Raw genomic sequence first — 15,547 nt, 5'->3', positions numbered from 1 at the left:
TTTAGTACCTTTTTCAGGGCCGGCTTTGTTATGGTTGCCTCCTTTAACTGTTGTTTGTCTAAGAAGGTTTTGATCCCTCCATCTAGTTTGAATGAAAGTCTAGCAGGATATATTATTCTTGGTTGAAACCCTTTTTCATTCAGGGCTCGATAGATATCTTGCCATTCTCTTCTGGCTTTTGGAGTTTGAGTGGAGAACTCTACAGATAATCTTACGGGTTTTCCCTTGTTTGTGACTTTTTGTTTCTCTCTTGCAGCCTTTATGATCCTTTCTTTATCCTTACTTCTTCTCATTGTGACTATGATGTGTCTTGGTGTCTTCAGGTCTGGGTTGATTCTGTTTGGTACTCTCTGGGCCTCTTGAACCTTGATATCCTTTCTGTTATTCAGGTCTGGGAAGTTTTCTTCTATTATTTCCTCGATAATGTTTGCTTCCTCTTCCTCTCTTTCCTCCTCTGCCAGGCCAATTATACGAATGTTACTTCTTTTGAGATCATCCCATATGTCTCTTTTGTTGTTTTCAGTGTCTCTCAATCTCTTTTTAAGCTCTTTCACCTCTTTCTTTGTTTTCTCTAACTCATCCTCTGTCTGACTAATTCTGTTTTCTGCTTCTGTTAGTCTGCTTTCCCTTGCCTCAGCTTCTTTCTTCATTACAGCTATTTCAGCTTTCAGTTCTCTAATTGCCTCAAGATAATCAGTATTTTCCTTGGGGGTCTCAACTGTTGTTTCCCTAATACTTCCATTCTTTTCCTCCAATGTTGTTTTCATTTCTGTGATTAATAAGTTTATTATTGCTTGCATACTTTTCTTATCTATGGTTACTTCTGGCTCATTTGTAGTTTCTTCTGGGCTCTTGTCTTCATTCATTGGAGTAGCAGTTTTATTTGTTTTTGATCTACCCATTTTTTTATTTATGTGTTTCTTTCTTCTTCTTTTTTTAATGCTCTGTTGTTCCTCAGTTGTTGTGTCTTGAGTCCAAGTAACACTGTACTAAATACCTTTATGAGAATTGCACTCAGCAACCTCTGGAATTACAGTAGCAACTGAGGTAAGTATTGAAGTAGTTTAATTGTTACCAGTTAGCCAAAAAATTTCTCCAGTCCGTGAAAAAATAGTAACCAAATCCCAGTGAAGAAAGAGAGAAGAAAGAGAGGATAGCAAGAATAGACAGTTATGCAAATCTACTATCCAGTGTATATTCTAGGGGTAACAAGAGGGGAAAGGGAACTAGAGCAGAGATACACACATAGAGAGTCCGCTCTGAGTCAGATTTCTTCCCCAAAGTAATTCACAAATTCAGAAAGGCAAAGAAGAAGGAAGAAGTGTATGACAAGATTGAAAAAAAAAGAGAGAGAGACAAGAGAGAGAAAAGGGAGAAGATAAGAAAAAGAGTTGTAATTAAAGAGCAGTGCAAGGAAATTCCCAAATGTGTATCAGTGAACTCAAAAAAGCACCCTGTTTGGTGGTGTGGGGTATCGTGCTAGGAGCTGGTCCCCAGGGACTGCTTGTGGCGGGGGGCGGGGGGGAGGTATGGTTGAGAATTAAAAGGAAGAAAAAAGAATTTTTTTCCCCTACTCTAATTCTTAACCCAAATTACGTTATAGTCATCTCCTTTTCACCGCTATGACACCTTATTGGCTGGCCTGCTAAAGGCAGAAAATCCTATTGTTTCCAGGGTATGTGTTCAGAGCTCAGCGGCTAGCAGCTTCTCAGTCCGCCATCTTCCGGGAAACCCCCCCTCCAGACTTTTTTAAAGGATCTCGAAAATGAAAACTAGCTGCAAGTCCTTTGATCCAATGAGAGCTATACTTAAGAAGTCTTTGGATCTGCCCTCAGGGTCGTGGTGGTCCCTGGAGACTCCCAAGAGAAAGCCCCCGAGCTATAGTGCTCCCTCGGGGTCCTCTGCTGGCAGCCCAGCAGTGCTCTGCAACCGACGGAGCCGCCTTCCCGGGCGGAGGACAATGCCCAGCGCACCTGCCTTGCCCAGCGCCGTGTGAGAAGTCTGGAGCAGCCCGCCCAATAGTCTGTGCCACCTTTACTCTAATTTTTAACCCAAATTAAATCATAGTCACTTCTCTGATGACTGTAATTATTGACTGGCCTGCTAAAGGCAGAAAATCCTACCATTTCCAGATGTGATCAGAGCACACGCTGCTAGCAGCTTCTCAGTCCGCCATCTTCCCCCACTCTCTCATGTGCCTCAATATTTATTTATTTATTCCCTCTTTGTTGCCATCATTGTTTTATTGTTGTCTTTATTCACTGTTGGATAGGACAGAGAGAAATGGAGAAAGGAGAGGAAGACAGAGAGGGGGAGAGAAAACGACGCCCCTGCAGGTACAGAGCCAGGGCCTCCAACCTGGATCCTTACGTGGGTCCTTGTACTTCCTGCCATGTGTGCTTAACCGCTGCACTACAGCCCAACTCCCATAAAGTAAATATTTTTAAAAATACATATTCTAGCAAGAGATGTACTTTATGCACATAATAGCTTTATTTTATCAATTACATTACAATAGGAGTAACACTACAGAACAATTACGAGAAAATAGAAAAATAAAAAGTTTAGCTTACTAAACCCAACTTTGGAGAAATGGCATCCAAGATAACACAGCAACTATTCTTCACTGTAGTAAAAACTAATGTAGACCTTGTTTCATTAGTTGTTGCATCAGAAGACATATACAATGACTTTTTTCCTTCAATCAACTTCTACTACTAATTGGCTGGGTAGTAAATGAAAGATTCCTCCTGCTACTTACAGCATATAATTATCCTATGGTCAAGTATGGCCTTGTCCATCCATCTTTTACCATTTTGGAATGGTCCTTTTCCTTACTATTACTGTCTCCTTTATTTTTCAGTTGAATTTCAGTCCACTACCATAATAGCCTACTACGTTTACATCTTTGAGTGGCAGCATTAAGTTAGAAAAGACAATCAGGTTGCTCTACTTTTAAATATCAAATTATTAATATCTGGTGCATTCAAGAGGATAACCAGGAATTCCATGTATTCTCATAAGCCATTTAGTTTCCACTCCTCTGAATAACTATTTGTAACCATTTTATATTGTTCTTTTGTACACAAGATTTTAATAACACAAAACAAACAAAACAGTTCAAATGAGGAGAGGAGATAGATATGGACAGAATATTCACCAAAGAAGAGATCCAGAAGGTCAAGAGACATATGAAAAAAATATGAATAGCCACTGTTAATTAGATAAATGCAAATAAAGACAGCAATAAGATACCATTTCACTCCTATGAGAATGTCATACATCAGAAAGGACAGTAACACATGTTGTTTGTTTTGCTTGCTTTGGCAGGGGGTGGGTGGGTAAGCAAACCTCTGCTGCTGGAAATATAAATGTGTCCAATTCCTGTGGAGAGCAGTTTGGAGAAATTTCACAATGCTAGAAATGGACTTTTCTAAATCTATCAATCCTTCTCCTGGGGATATTAAAAAAAAAATACTACCATCCAAAGAGTTCTACACAACAACTTTGTCAACAGTCACACTATTTTAATAGTTCAAATATGGAAGCCACCCACATTTCCAACAAAAAAAATCAGTGGCTCAGAAAGTTGTGATATAGAATGAAATATTACTCAGCTGTAAGAATGAAGGATTTCTTCACCTCATCTTGGATGGAGTTTGAAGGAAGTATGGTAAATAAATAAGTAGTTAAAAGATAAGGTTGAGGACGGGGATAGATAGCATAATGGTTATTCAAAGAGACTTTCATGGCTGAGGTTGTGAAGTCCCAAGTTCAATCCCCTGCACCACCATAAGCCAGAACTGAGCAGTGCTCTGATAAATAATTATTAATAATAGTAATGTATATTCTCATTCATAGGTGGAACTCAAGAAACAAGACCAGGAAGAGGAAACAACAAAATAAAACTTGGACAAGGTTCAGTGCACTGCACCAAAGCAAAGAACTCTGGGGAAGGAGGACAGGGAGGGTCCATGGAGAGGTTTAGGGTCCTAGTACATGATGGGGGTGGAGGGGCTAAGTGGTATTGAGAGTGTTTTGCAGACACATAACTCAGTGAGATGAGAAATTGTAACCATGGGTCAACAAATATACTATAAACCATTAATCTTACAAATAAAATGTTTAAAACATGTTTTGGGGTAGCACAGTGGGTTAAGTACACCTGGAGCCAAGAGCAAGGATAGGTAAGGATCCGGATTCAAGGCCCAGGTTTCATTGCTTCTGCAGGTGTCTATCTTTGTGTCCCCTCTCTGTCTTCCTATCCTTTCTCATTTTCTCTCTGTCCTACCCAACAACAACAACAACAGTAATAACAACAATAACAATACAAACAAAAATAGGGAAAATGGCTTCCAGGAGCAGTGGTTTCTTAGTGTAGGCACCAAGCCCCAGCGATAACCCTGGAGCAAAAAAAAAAAAAAGTTCTGTGTCTGAAGAGCACATATGTTTTTAATACAAATGAAAATATGAAATTGTTCTAACAGGCAAAATAAATGGTAAATTATTTGACTTTTTAAATCAAATACAAATTAGTGAGTTCATAGCCAGTAGAAAATGAGAGATCAAAAAATGGTTAATATCCTGTGGAGAAAATAAGTCTTTCTTTTTTTTTTTTTCTGGGCTGCTTTAGCTATTACTCATCTTTTTCCATATAAATTTGTTTTTTAGTATTTGTCCCTTTTCCATGAGATAATGTGATGGAGATTTCCATGGAGACTGTATACATCTGTAAATTTCTCTAGCTAATATGGACATTTTAAGAATATTGATTCTAATAGGTGGGGGAGTTAGAATAATGGTTATGCAAAGAGACTCTTATGCCTGAGGCTCCAAAGTCCAAGTTCACTCCCCACCCCCAATCACAAACCAGAGCTGAGCAGTGCTCTAATAAAACAGAAAAGAAAGAAAAAAGAACGTTGGTTCTTCTAATCCACAAACATGGGATACCTTCCTATTTATTGTTTCTTCTATATCTTTTAACAGGGTTGTATATGCTCCATGCATAGGTCTTTCACCTCTTTTTTTTTTTTTTTGTACCTTTACATTGTTTTTTATTTTTTTTCTTTTTTATTTAAGAAAGGATTAATTAACAAAACCATAGGGTAGGAGGGGTACAACCCCACACAATTCCCACCACCCAATTTCCATATCCCACCCCCTCCCCCGATAGCTTTCCCATTCTCTATCCCTCTGGGAGCATGGACCCAGCGTCATTGAGGGTTGCAGAAGGTAGAAGGTCTGGCTTCTGTAATTGCTTCCCCGCTGAACATGGGCGTTGACTGGTCGGTCCATACTCCCAGTCTACCTCTCTCTTTCCCTAGTAGGGTGGGTCTCGGGGAAGCTGAGCTCCAGGACACATTGGTGGTGTCTTCAATCCAGGGAAGTCTAGCCGGCATCCTGACGACACCTGGAACCTGGTGACTGAAAAGAGAGTTAACATACAAAGCCAAACAAATTGTTGAGCAATCATGGACCCAAAGCTTGGAAAAGTGGAGAGGAAGTATTAGGGAGGTACTCACTGCAAACTCTAGTGTACTTCTGCTTTCTTACTTTGGTGCCATACTCCAAACTCAGTCATTTTCTGCTTTGCGTTTCTACTTCTTTTTTTTTTTTTTTACATGCATAACATTCCCCAGATTCCCATTTAACAATACAACCCCCACTATTTCATTCATCATTTTTCATGGGCCTGTATTCTCCCCACCCACCCACCCACCACAGAGTCTTTTACTTTGGTGTAATACTCCAATTCCATTTCAGGTTCGACTTGTGTTTTCTTTTCTAATCTTGTTTTTCAACTTCGGCCTGAGAGTGAGATCATCCCGTATTCATCCTTCTGTTTCTGACTTATTTCACTCAACATGATTTTTTCAAGGTCCATCCAAGATCGGCTGAAAACGGTGAAGTCACCATTTTTTACAGCTGAGTAGTATTCCATTGTGTATATATACCACAACTTGCTCAGCCACTCATCTGTTGTTGGACACCTGGGTTGCTTCCAGGTTTTGGCTATTACAGCCTCCCTTTTTCCCCACAACGTTGGCAACACTTGTCATAAAGAAGAAACAGTGAGGCATAATCTCAAATAAATTAATATTTAAAATTCAAAATAAATTCTTATATGTATGTAGGTCAATTTATTTTGACAACTATTCTGGGAAAATCATATTGTGGGAAACTGATTTTTTCAACAAATTTTGCAGGGTTAAATATACATATATATCTGTAAAGCCAGGAGGTAGTTAGTTCACCTGGTGTAGTGTATAGCCTGCCAAACAATGAGTCCTGGGTTCAAGACCTGACATCACAAGACAAACCCAAGGTCATTCAGTACCACTGGGGGAGTTATATCAGTATTGGTGCAGTGCTTTGATATTTCTCTCTGTCTCTTTCTCCTCTCTATCAAAAAATAATAATGAAAATATCCTTCTTATTGACCACTCACATACTGTCAGTGGCTCATTCTTTTTTTTTTTTTTACTTTATATATTTATTTTTATTATAGAATAGAGATAGAAAGAAATTGAGAGGGGAGGGGAGCTAGGGAGGGAATGAGACAGAGACACCTGTAGCCCTGCTTCATTGCTCATGAAGCTTTCCCACAGTAGGTGGGGACCAGGGGCTAAATCCTGGGTTCTTATGCACTGTAATGTGAGCAGTTAACTAGGTATGCCACCATCTGGCCCCTCCTGGTTCTTTTATGCAGTAGTACCACCATGAAGCAGCTCTTTTTGGAAATTGTGCTGTCAATTCCAAGCCCTAAACTTAGTTGACACAAACTTCACTCCTTCAACAAGTCTACAGTTTTTATTCCTGTCTCTCCTCATCTTTCACCATTCTGCAGACCTTAATACAATTTTCTTCTATTATCTTAAATATTAATTCCTATTTTAAGGAATTTCACTTTTTTTTTTCCTCCTCCAGAGTTATCTCTATGGTTAGGTGCCTGCACTACTAATCTATTGATCTAGGAGGTCATTTCCTGGGGAAAATGGTTTTTGTTGCCCTTGTTGTTGTTATTGTTGTCTTTGCTGGATAGGACAGAGAGAAATCAAGAGAGGAGGGAAGAAGGAGAGGGAGAAAGAAAGACACCTGCAGACCTGCTTCACTGCTTGTGAAGTGACCCCCACTGCAGGTGGGGAGCTGGGAGCTCAAGGGATCCTTACAAGGGTCCTTATGCTTGGTGCATGTGTGCTTAACACACTGCACTACTACCCGGCCCCCATGTTTTCACTTTTAACTCCAATCTCCATCTATATCTTTCCCAGCTACATTAAGAACTTTTCATGTCCATACTATGAAATCTATCCTGCACCACCTCAGTCTATGTGTCAGTGGTCCTTGCTCCTTATGCCAGCCAACCAGTGGCACTGTCATTCATGACTTGAAGGTCAGCTTTATCAACCCTATGTCCTCCATAGGCTCTGTCATATTTAATCAGACACATACTACAGACTCTGACTATTTAAGACAATTTTTTTAAGCTGAATATGGGACCCAGATCACATCAAATCGATGGAGTTTACAGTCAACAATATTTATACACCTTTCCCATATTTGGGAGCTACTCTCTTCCCTGATCCAGCTTTCTGGTCCTTTTCCAGCCATGACATCATCTCCCCAGACAATAATTTGGATCTACCTGGATATCAGATTTCAGGCTTTGGGAAAAAAAAAAACTAGTATAGCCACAGGCCCTTTCTTAATATAACTAAAATATACCTTTTAGCTATCCACAAAGTGAAGACCCCCCCAACTCTTCATCTGCACTATTGCAGACTTTAGGTTCATGCTTAATCAACAATTTGTTTGGCTTTGTATGTTAACTCTCTATTCAGCCACCAGGTTCCAGATGCTAACATGATGCCAAACAGACTTCCCTGGATAGACAACCCCACCAATTTGTCCTGGAGCTCCAATTTCCCAGAGCCCTGCCCCACTAGGGAAAGAGAGAGGCAGCCTGGGAGTATGGATCAACCTGGCAATGCCCATGTTCAGCAGTTAAATAATTAAATTACAATTTAATTTCTGTAATTAGCAATTACAGAAGCCAGACTTCCCACCTTCTGCATTCCATGATGACCTTGGGTCCATACTCCTAGAGGGTTAAAGAATAAAAAAGCTATCAGGGGAGGGTATAGGATGTGGAATACTGGTGGTAGTAATTGTGTGGAGTTGTACCCCTATTAGCCTATGGTTTTGTCAGTGTCTTCTTTTTATAAATGAATAAATAAATAAATAAATGACAGTCTTTTTTTTTAATTGCTACCAGATTTATCACTGCAACTCAGTCCCTGCATTACAAATTCACTGCCCCCAGTGGCCATTTTATTTTTTCCTTTTTATTTTTATTTGACAGAGCAAAGAGGAATTGTGAGACACTTATGAAATATTCCTACTGCATGTGGGAGAATGAGGACTCCAACCCAGGTCCTTGAGTATGGTGATATTTGCTTATTTGCATGCGTCACTGCCTGACCCCCAAGACTTAATTTTTTGTAAGTATCTAACTTAAAAATCTCTCACTTCTTCATTATAAATTATTGCTATAAAATTAATATTTTCTAAAGTTATTGATACAAAACTCACAAGCTATATGTAAGTATTTAGTATATATCCTATGACATATATTAGCTAAATACACCACGTGCACTATCTAAACTCTCCTTGAGAAAATCTTTGAAGACAATACTATTATTACCAAAAAAGAGGTGAAATAATAAGTCAGAGTGAGACAGAGATAAAATATATAATTTATACTTTTGCCTGCTTCCAGAAACCAACACAGACAGCCAAACATACTAAATAAAAAAGAAAAAAGTTGGCTCTCCTCTAAAATTTAAAATCTCAAATTGTACATTCAATTTCATCCTTAAAATGAATGAATGCCACTTATCCTTTTCACGTTAATGTTTCTTTTCCAGTCTTCATTCTTTCTGCAATGAGACCACATCAAAATATAATCGATGCATACTATTTATTTAGTATCTGGTTTTCATATGTACTCAGTGAATTCTTAGTAAAAAAAAAAAATCTGTAAATCCATCTATAGCTAACATTACATCCCTCTAAGCTATAGCTCACACTGTAATCATCTCAAAATAATGTCATTAGGCCATTCAAGGAAACTGAACAAGTTTGAATGGTTTTTTTTCAAGAATGTCAATGTTTTATTGAACTCTCGAGTACAATAAAGGATATATATCCTTAATTGGTCTGTTAATGAATCACAAATTCTTCATCTCCCTGTGATAGTTGTCTGCAAAACACACCGTCTGTTGTTTTCGACGGGTTAGGTTGTTTTCGCCGGGCTGGCTTCACGGGCGGGTAACAGACGACCAGGGACTCATGGTTGAGCTGTAGGCAGTATCTCTTTATTCATGCAGGGCGCAGCACAACCTAAGACGAGCTAAGTTAAACTCAAAGTACAGTACTCTAAAACTCACAATGCTGTCTTTATATATACTTCCCAAGTAGGGTGGAAACAGGATGTGACATAGAGAGGGTGGAGAGAAAAGTGACTGGTGAAAATCAGGGTGTGACAAAGAAGGGATCAGGGTGTGACAAGGAGGGGGGTGGAGCAAAAACATATCATGAAACAGTGGGGACTGAACCAATGCCCTGGAGGGAGGTGCTTGTTTAACAGTGGTTATGTAAATAGAATGAAGTGGTTATGTAAATAGAATAGTGTTAAGCAGGGGGGATTTAAACCAAATGAAACAAAAGGGGTCTCATGCATACCAACAACCGTCCCCCAATTTAGATTCCTTTCCACCACCATGCTCCAAAAACCCAAAGGTCCTCAGCCATTTCCCTTCTCTTTCCCAATTGTCTTTTACTTTGATGCAAAATATCAAAACCAGTCCAAGCTTTACTTGATGTTTTCCCTTCCTGTCTTTGTATTTTAGGTTCCACCTTTGTGGAGTACTGAGCTTCCTCAATATTCATCCTTCTCATTTTTATTTGTCTCACTTAACATTATTCTTTTAAGCTCCATTCAAGATGAGATGGAGACAACTTCATAGCTGAGTATGAACTTTCTTTTCTTTGACTCATATTTTCCATTTAGCCAATAATCATAGCCCCATGACTCCACATACCCAAATATTTCACAGCTTCAAGAGCTTCTTCAAACACTGTTTCCATAAATATTTGTATGACAACATAATGGTGATTATGACAGATTTCTCTGATTATAACATTTAGTTTATACTTGCATGGTGGTGCAAAGAATACTACCTTGTATTTTAATTATTATTATTTTTACTTTCCTATCTCATGTAGCAATGGTGCATGAAAAATCCATTTAAATATTTACCTATCTTACTATACAGTCTATATTGTTATGTTGCAAATAATAACAAATTAGTACATTTTAAATCAATGAGTAGAGTTCCAGTTCACTAGAGTGAATTGATTTCCAATGCAATTTTTTCAATGTGCTAGCTAAACAGAAAAATAGCTTCATGTATTGGTTAACAGTTCAGATGGTGTCTTTGTGAGACTATCTACCTCAGCTCTCTCAGCCTTATATTATTTACTCATACAATGCTGTGAGTATTATTTGAATCAATTTACATAAAGAATCAGAAAAGTGCCCATCACATTTTAAGCACTCAATAAAATTTAACCATTGTTATCGCATGCTATATAAGAGTTCTAAAGAGTGGTCCAAAATCACTCCAAACACAATGGTTTTATGTGATTTATAAGGGATGTCCTGGCAGGTGAAAAATAACAGTAGCCATAATTAAAGAGTGACTTTTCTGGTCAGTACAAAGGACAGAGCACTTCAGAATGAAGCAGGATCTGGAAGTTTGTCCTAACGATCATTTTCAATCATTTTCTTTAACATGAACAAGTCAAGTGCTTCATTAATTCTGGAAAGGAGAGTATAATAGTATCAGAAGCATAAAACCTTCTTGCATTATAGGAAATTATTGAAAAAAGCTGTCAGGCTCTGGTTGCCTTACCAAAATATGGCTATGGTTATTCAGCAGTAGTATCAAGTCTGACAAAAAATACTTTAGGTAGCAAGAAAGCCAGTGTATATACCAGTCTTAGTAAGATGAGGAATGAATGGAAATAGGCACATTTCTGTTTCTTAACATAGGTAATTATTAGAGATGTCACTTTATTTAGATAATTGAATTCAGATAGAGTTACTGGAGATAGCATAGTGGTTAGGCAAAAAGAGTTCCATGCCTGAAACTATGAGGTACCAGTGCCACAATAACCAGATAAGCAATGAATATATTTTTTTTATTATTGTTTCATGACAGTAGTATGTTGGAATTGAAATTTAAGCCAATATTATCAGTCTTAGCACTATTGTGACTCCTTAGGTTATTTTTTCCCCTTTTTCCCCAATATTGACATCAGGAAGGGTCAGCTCTATCAATAGTCCTTTTCCATCATCATGTGCAAGGACCTGAAAGCCTCCCCTCCTCTTAGCACTCTCTCTATCCTCTTTCCCCAGAGTCCTTTATTTTGTAGCAATACACCAAGCCAGTTCAAATTTTGTTTTGGCATTCTCCTTTCTGTTCTTCTTGATTAAGTTCTGCCTAAGATCAAGTTGGAAGAACTCCATGAAATATCCTGTTAATTATCAAGTTAAATCCACTTCCATCAACTTAAATTTTATTTTTTAAATCAAGGTAGCTTATTTTCATACTAGGGACTATAATGGAATATATCCTAGAAAATATTTCTTTAATGTTAGCATATTAAAACTCTAGGTTTAATAGCAAAGGGAAAAATGCCCTTCCAATGAAGAATGAAATTCATATCCATTATTAGTATCATAATAATGTTAGTAATAAGAGTTCAACTCAATAAGCCTAACTAAATATGGATCTGCAGAGCAATGTCCTGGATATGGAATAAGTGCTACACAATGATTCATTTTAAATGCAATAGTGCAGAGCCATCTCAAGTGATGAGGTAGTTATATTATTAGACTACTGTAACTTTCATTACGATACTCAATCTAAAATGAATACAGGAAAATGTGTAGTCGCAGCTCTCATGACTGGACATAATCCAAAGCTATACGGTATTTGAAAATAGATAAAAAACTAGGGCCCATTAGACATCCCAGAATTAATCAGAGCACTTTTGAGAAGCTAAATTACGGGATTTGCTTCCTGAACGCAGCTTGCTATCTCAGCATCCTAAAGCAATCTTAATTTTATTATCTTTGCATGGAAAAATATTCCTATGAATCTTCTAGAAAGACTTTTTAAAAATTTTTATTGATTTAATAATTATTGACAAGACTATAAGAGGGGTACAATTCCATACCATTCCCACCACGAAGGTTCTCTATTACATCCCCTCATTACAAGCTTTCCTATTCTTTATCCCTCTGGGACTGTGGACCAAAGATCTTTATGGGGAGCAGAAGGTGGAAAATCTGGCTTCTGCAATTGTTTCTCCACTGTACATGGGTGTTGAAAACCAGTCCACATGCCCAACCTGTTTCTATCTTTCCCTAGAGGAGTAGGGCTCTGAGGAGGTGGGGTTCCAGAACACATTGGTAAGGTTGCCTGCCCAGGGAAGTCAAGTTTGTGTCATGGTAATATCTACAACTTGGTGGCTAAAAAGCACATTTGCTGCATCAGTTTTCGCAGGAAAATTGACTAACAGTTGTTTCCTTGGTTGTGTTTTATTATTTGTGATAATGGAAATATTAACAAACTAGTTTTTAGTAACAGCATAACTTCCTAAGAATGGTATACATGCAGTAGACATATTTTTGGTAAGTCAATTATATCTCAATGAAGTTATTAAAATAGCTGTTGAATAAGTTAATAAACTAAACAATCATCCTGAAATCTAAGTGTCACTTCATCTAATTAAGAGGGCATATTTCTGAAAAGTGAGAACACTTTGATCTGAAGTTCCTTCATCATAATCTGTTCCAAGGTACACTTCCGGCATAAAACACTAAATCTTTCTTCTTTCTTTCTCTATCCTCTGAACCCTCTGCATAGGGCTTCCTATAGTGTCTTTCAGTTACCAACACTATAGCTAGTACCCTGTCCTATTCATCAGTGAGATTTATAATAATTTCTTCCCAACTCATATTTTCCTTTGTTTCCTCTTTGAAATTGCAATGTATAATTGGGAAAAAAAAGCATTTAAAAACCTGAAGAGCTGAAGAGGGGGAGTCACGAGGTAGTCCCTCTCTACTTTTGTCTCTATCAGAAAAAATGAAAGAAAACAGGAAAAAATAGCCCCAGGTACAGTAAATCATTTGTTCAGGCAAAGAGCCCCAGTAATAACTCTAGTGGCAAAAATTAATAATAGTTTTGATGATAATAGTGACAATTTTAAACAGTTTTTAATTAATTAATTAATTAATTAATTAATATCTTTATTTATTGGATAGAGACAGCCAAAAATCAAGAGGAAGGGGGTGATAGAGAGGGAGAGAGACAGAGAGACACCTGTAGCCCTGCTTCATCCTGGTAAAGCTTTCCCCCTACAGGTGGGGACCCGGGTCTCCAACCGGGTCCTTGTGCATTGTAATACATGCACTCAACCAGGTACTACCACCCGGCCCCAATAGTGACTTTTTTTTTTTTTGCCTCCACGGTTATTGCTGGGGTTCAGTGCCTGCACTATGAATCCACTGCTCCTAGAGGCCATTTCTCCCCCTTTTGTTGCCCTTGTTGTTGTAGCCTTGTTATGGTTATTATTGTTATTGTTGATGTCTTTCATTGTTGGATAGGACAGAGAGAAATGGAGAAAGGAGGGAAAGACGGAGAGGGGGAGAGAAAGACAGACACCTGTAGACCTGCTTCACAGTTTATGGAGCTACTCCTCTGCAAGTGGGTACCCAGGGGTTCGAAATGGGATCCTTAGTTTCCTTGCGCTTTGCACCACGTGCGCTTAACTAGCTGTACCACTACCGGACCCCTAGACAATTTTTAAAGGAATGAAAGTACCTACTTTCTCACCATCAAGAAAGTTTCCCTGAATATTTCTTTCAATACTCTTCTATAGTGATAGTTCTGAAATATCAGGCATTAATCAAGTTATCAGAATCTAGGAGAGTTCAATCAAGATGAATGGTAAACCAAACTACATGACCCCTAAGTAGAAAAGGGACAGTTTAAGCACCAATAAAAATAATAAATGTAGCAGACTTAAAGCAGCATAATGTGGGGGTCAGGCGGTAGCGCAGTGGTTAAGCACGCATGGCTCCAAGCTCAAGGACCCGCGTAAGGATCCCGGTTCGAGGCCCCAACCCCCCACCTGCAGGGGGGTGTCGCTTCACAGGCAGTGAAGCAGGTTTGCAGGTGTCTGTCTTTCTCTCCCCCTCTCTGTCTTCCCCTCCTCTCTCTATTTCTCTCTGTCTTATGCAACAATGATGACATCAGTAACAACAACAATAGCTATAATAACAATAAAACAACAAGGACAAAAAAAGGGGGGAAACACAGCATAAGGTACATTTATATCCATGAAGATATTAGATAACCTGCCTATTATGGTATAACAAAAGTTAGAAAGAAGAGGGGGAATCAGTTTCGGCTAATAAAAGAAAATGATTGAAATAATTGGAATATGACCATTATATAATTATATAATTCTATAGAATTAATGAACCTGTGCAATGATTATATATGGATGCTAATATCACAGAATGGATCCATCAAGCATCATTTAATTTCTAATGGAAGAATGAAACACAGAAGCACCTATGAGCTATTCTTTCAAAGTTAAATAATTAAGAAACTAAAACTAAATAAGACTCTAGACCCAACTAATGAGCTATGAAAAACGTGAAAGGCAGAATAATATATGGAACATATTAAGTGATATCAATTTGCTGAAATAATAAAACCCATACTGTGGAGAAAACTACAAAATATATAAGACAGAGATGATAGGTAGATAATAGATGATGAAAATAATAAATGATAGATTATAGAAAGGATAGACAAACACAGATAAATATTATGCAATACCAACCACATGTATGTATATTAGATTAGGGCCCTTATTTAAGCATTGCATTGCTAGCACACTGATGTAAACCAGAAATAAATATCCTACCCCCATCTGGCCACTAGAAACTGGATAGTCCTTTTTTCTATTGACACAAAAATAAATCTAATAAGATTAAATGATTGATGAAATATATCAAAATCAAAACAAATAGATATCTATGTAAGCTAATTTACTTCTGTCCAATTATAAGTCAAACTGATGGATTTGGGAAGTAACATATGACTATGAGATAATGTAATAGACAGTAGGCTCAAAGTGAGTCAGCCAGATAATGTGACTACCAAAAAGAAAGTGAACATTTCAGTGAATTCAGAGCAAGGTCTCAATTTCAATCTGTTCTCTATCAAAAGAAACCAAGTATGTCTTCCCATTAAAGGTGGTTTAATACATTAGGAAGGTTTTTAGAGGGAGTAAATTGCATAATGGTTGCAAAAAGACTCTAATGCCTGAGGCTCCATAGTCCCTGGTTCAATCCTTAACACCACCCTAAACCAGAGTTGAGCAGTGCTCTGGTAACAAAACA

This window comes from Erinaceus europaeus, chromosome 8 (assembly GCF_950295315.1).
Source record: "Erinaceus europaeus chromosome 8, mEriEur2.1, whole genome shotgun sequence".
NCBI lineage: Eukaryota > Metazoa > Chordata > Mammalia > Eulipotyphla > Erinaceidae > Erinaceus > Erinaceus europaeus.
Note: the sequence above shows the minus strand (reverse complement) of the source record.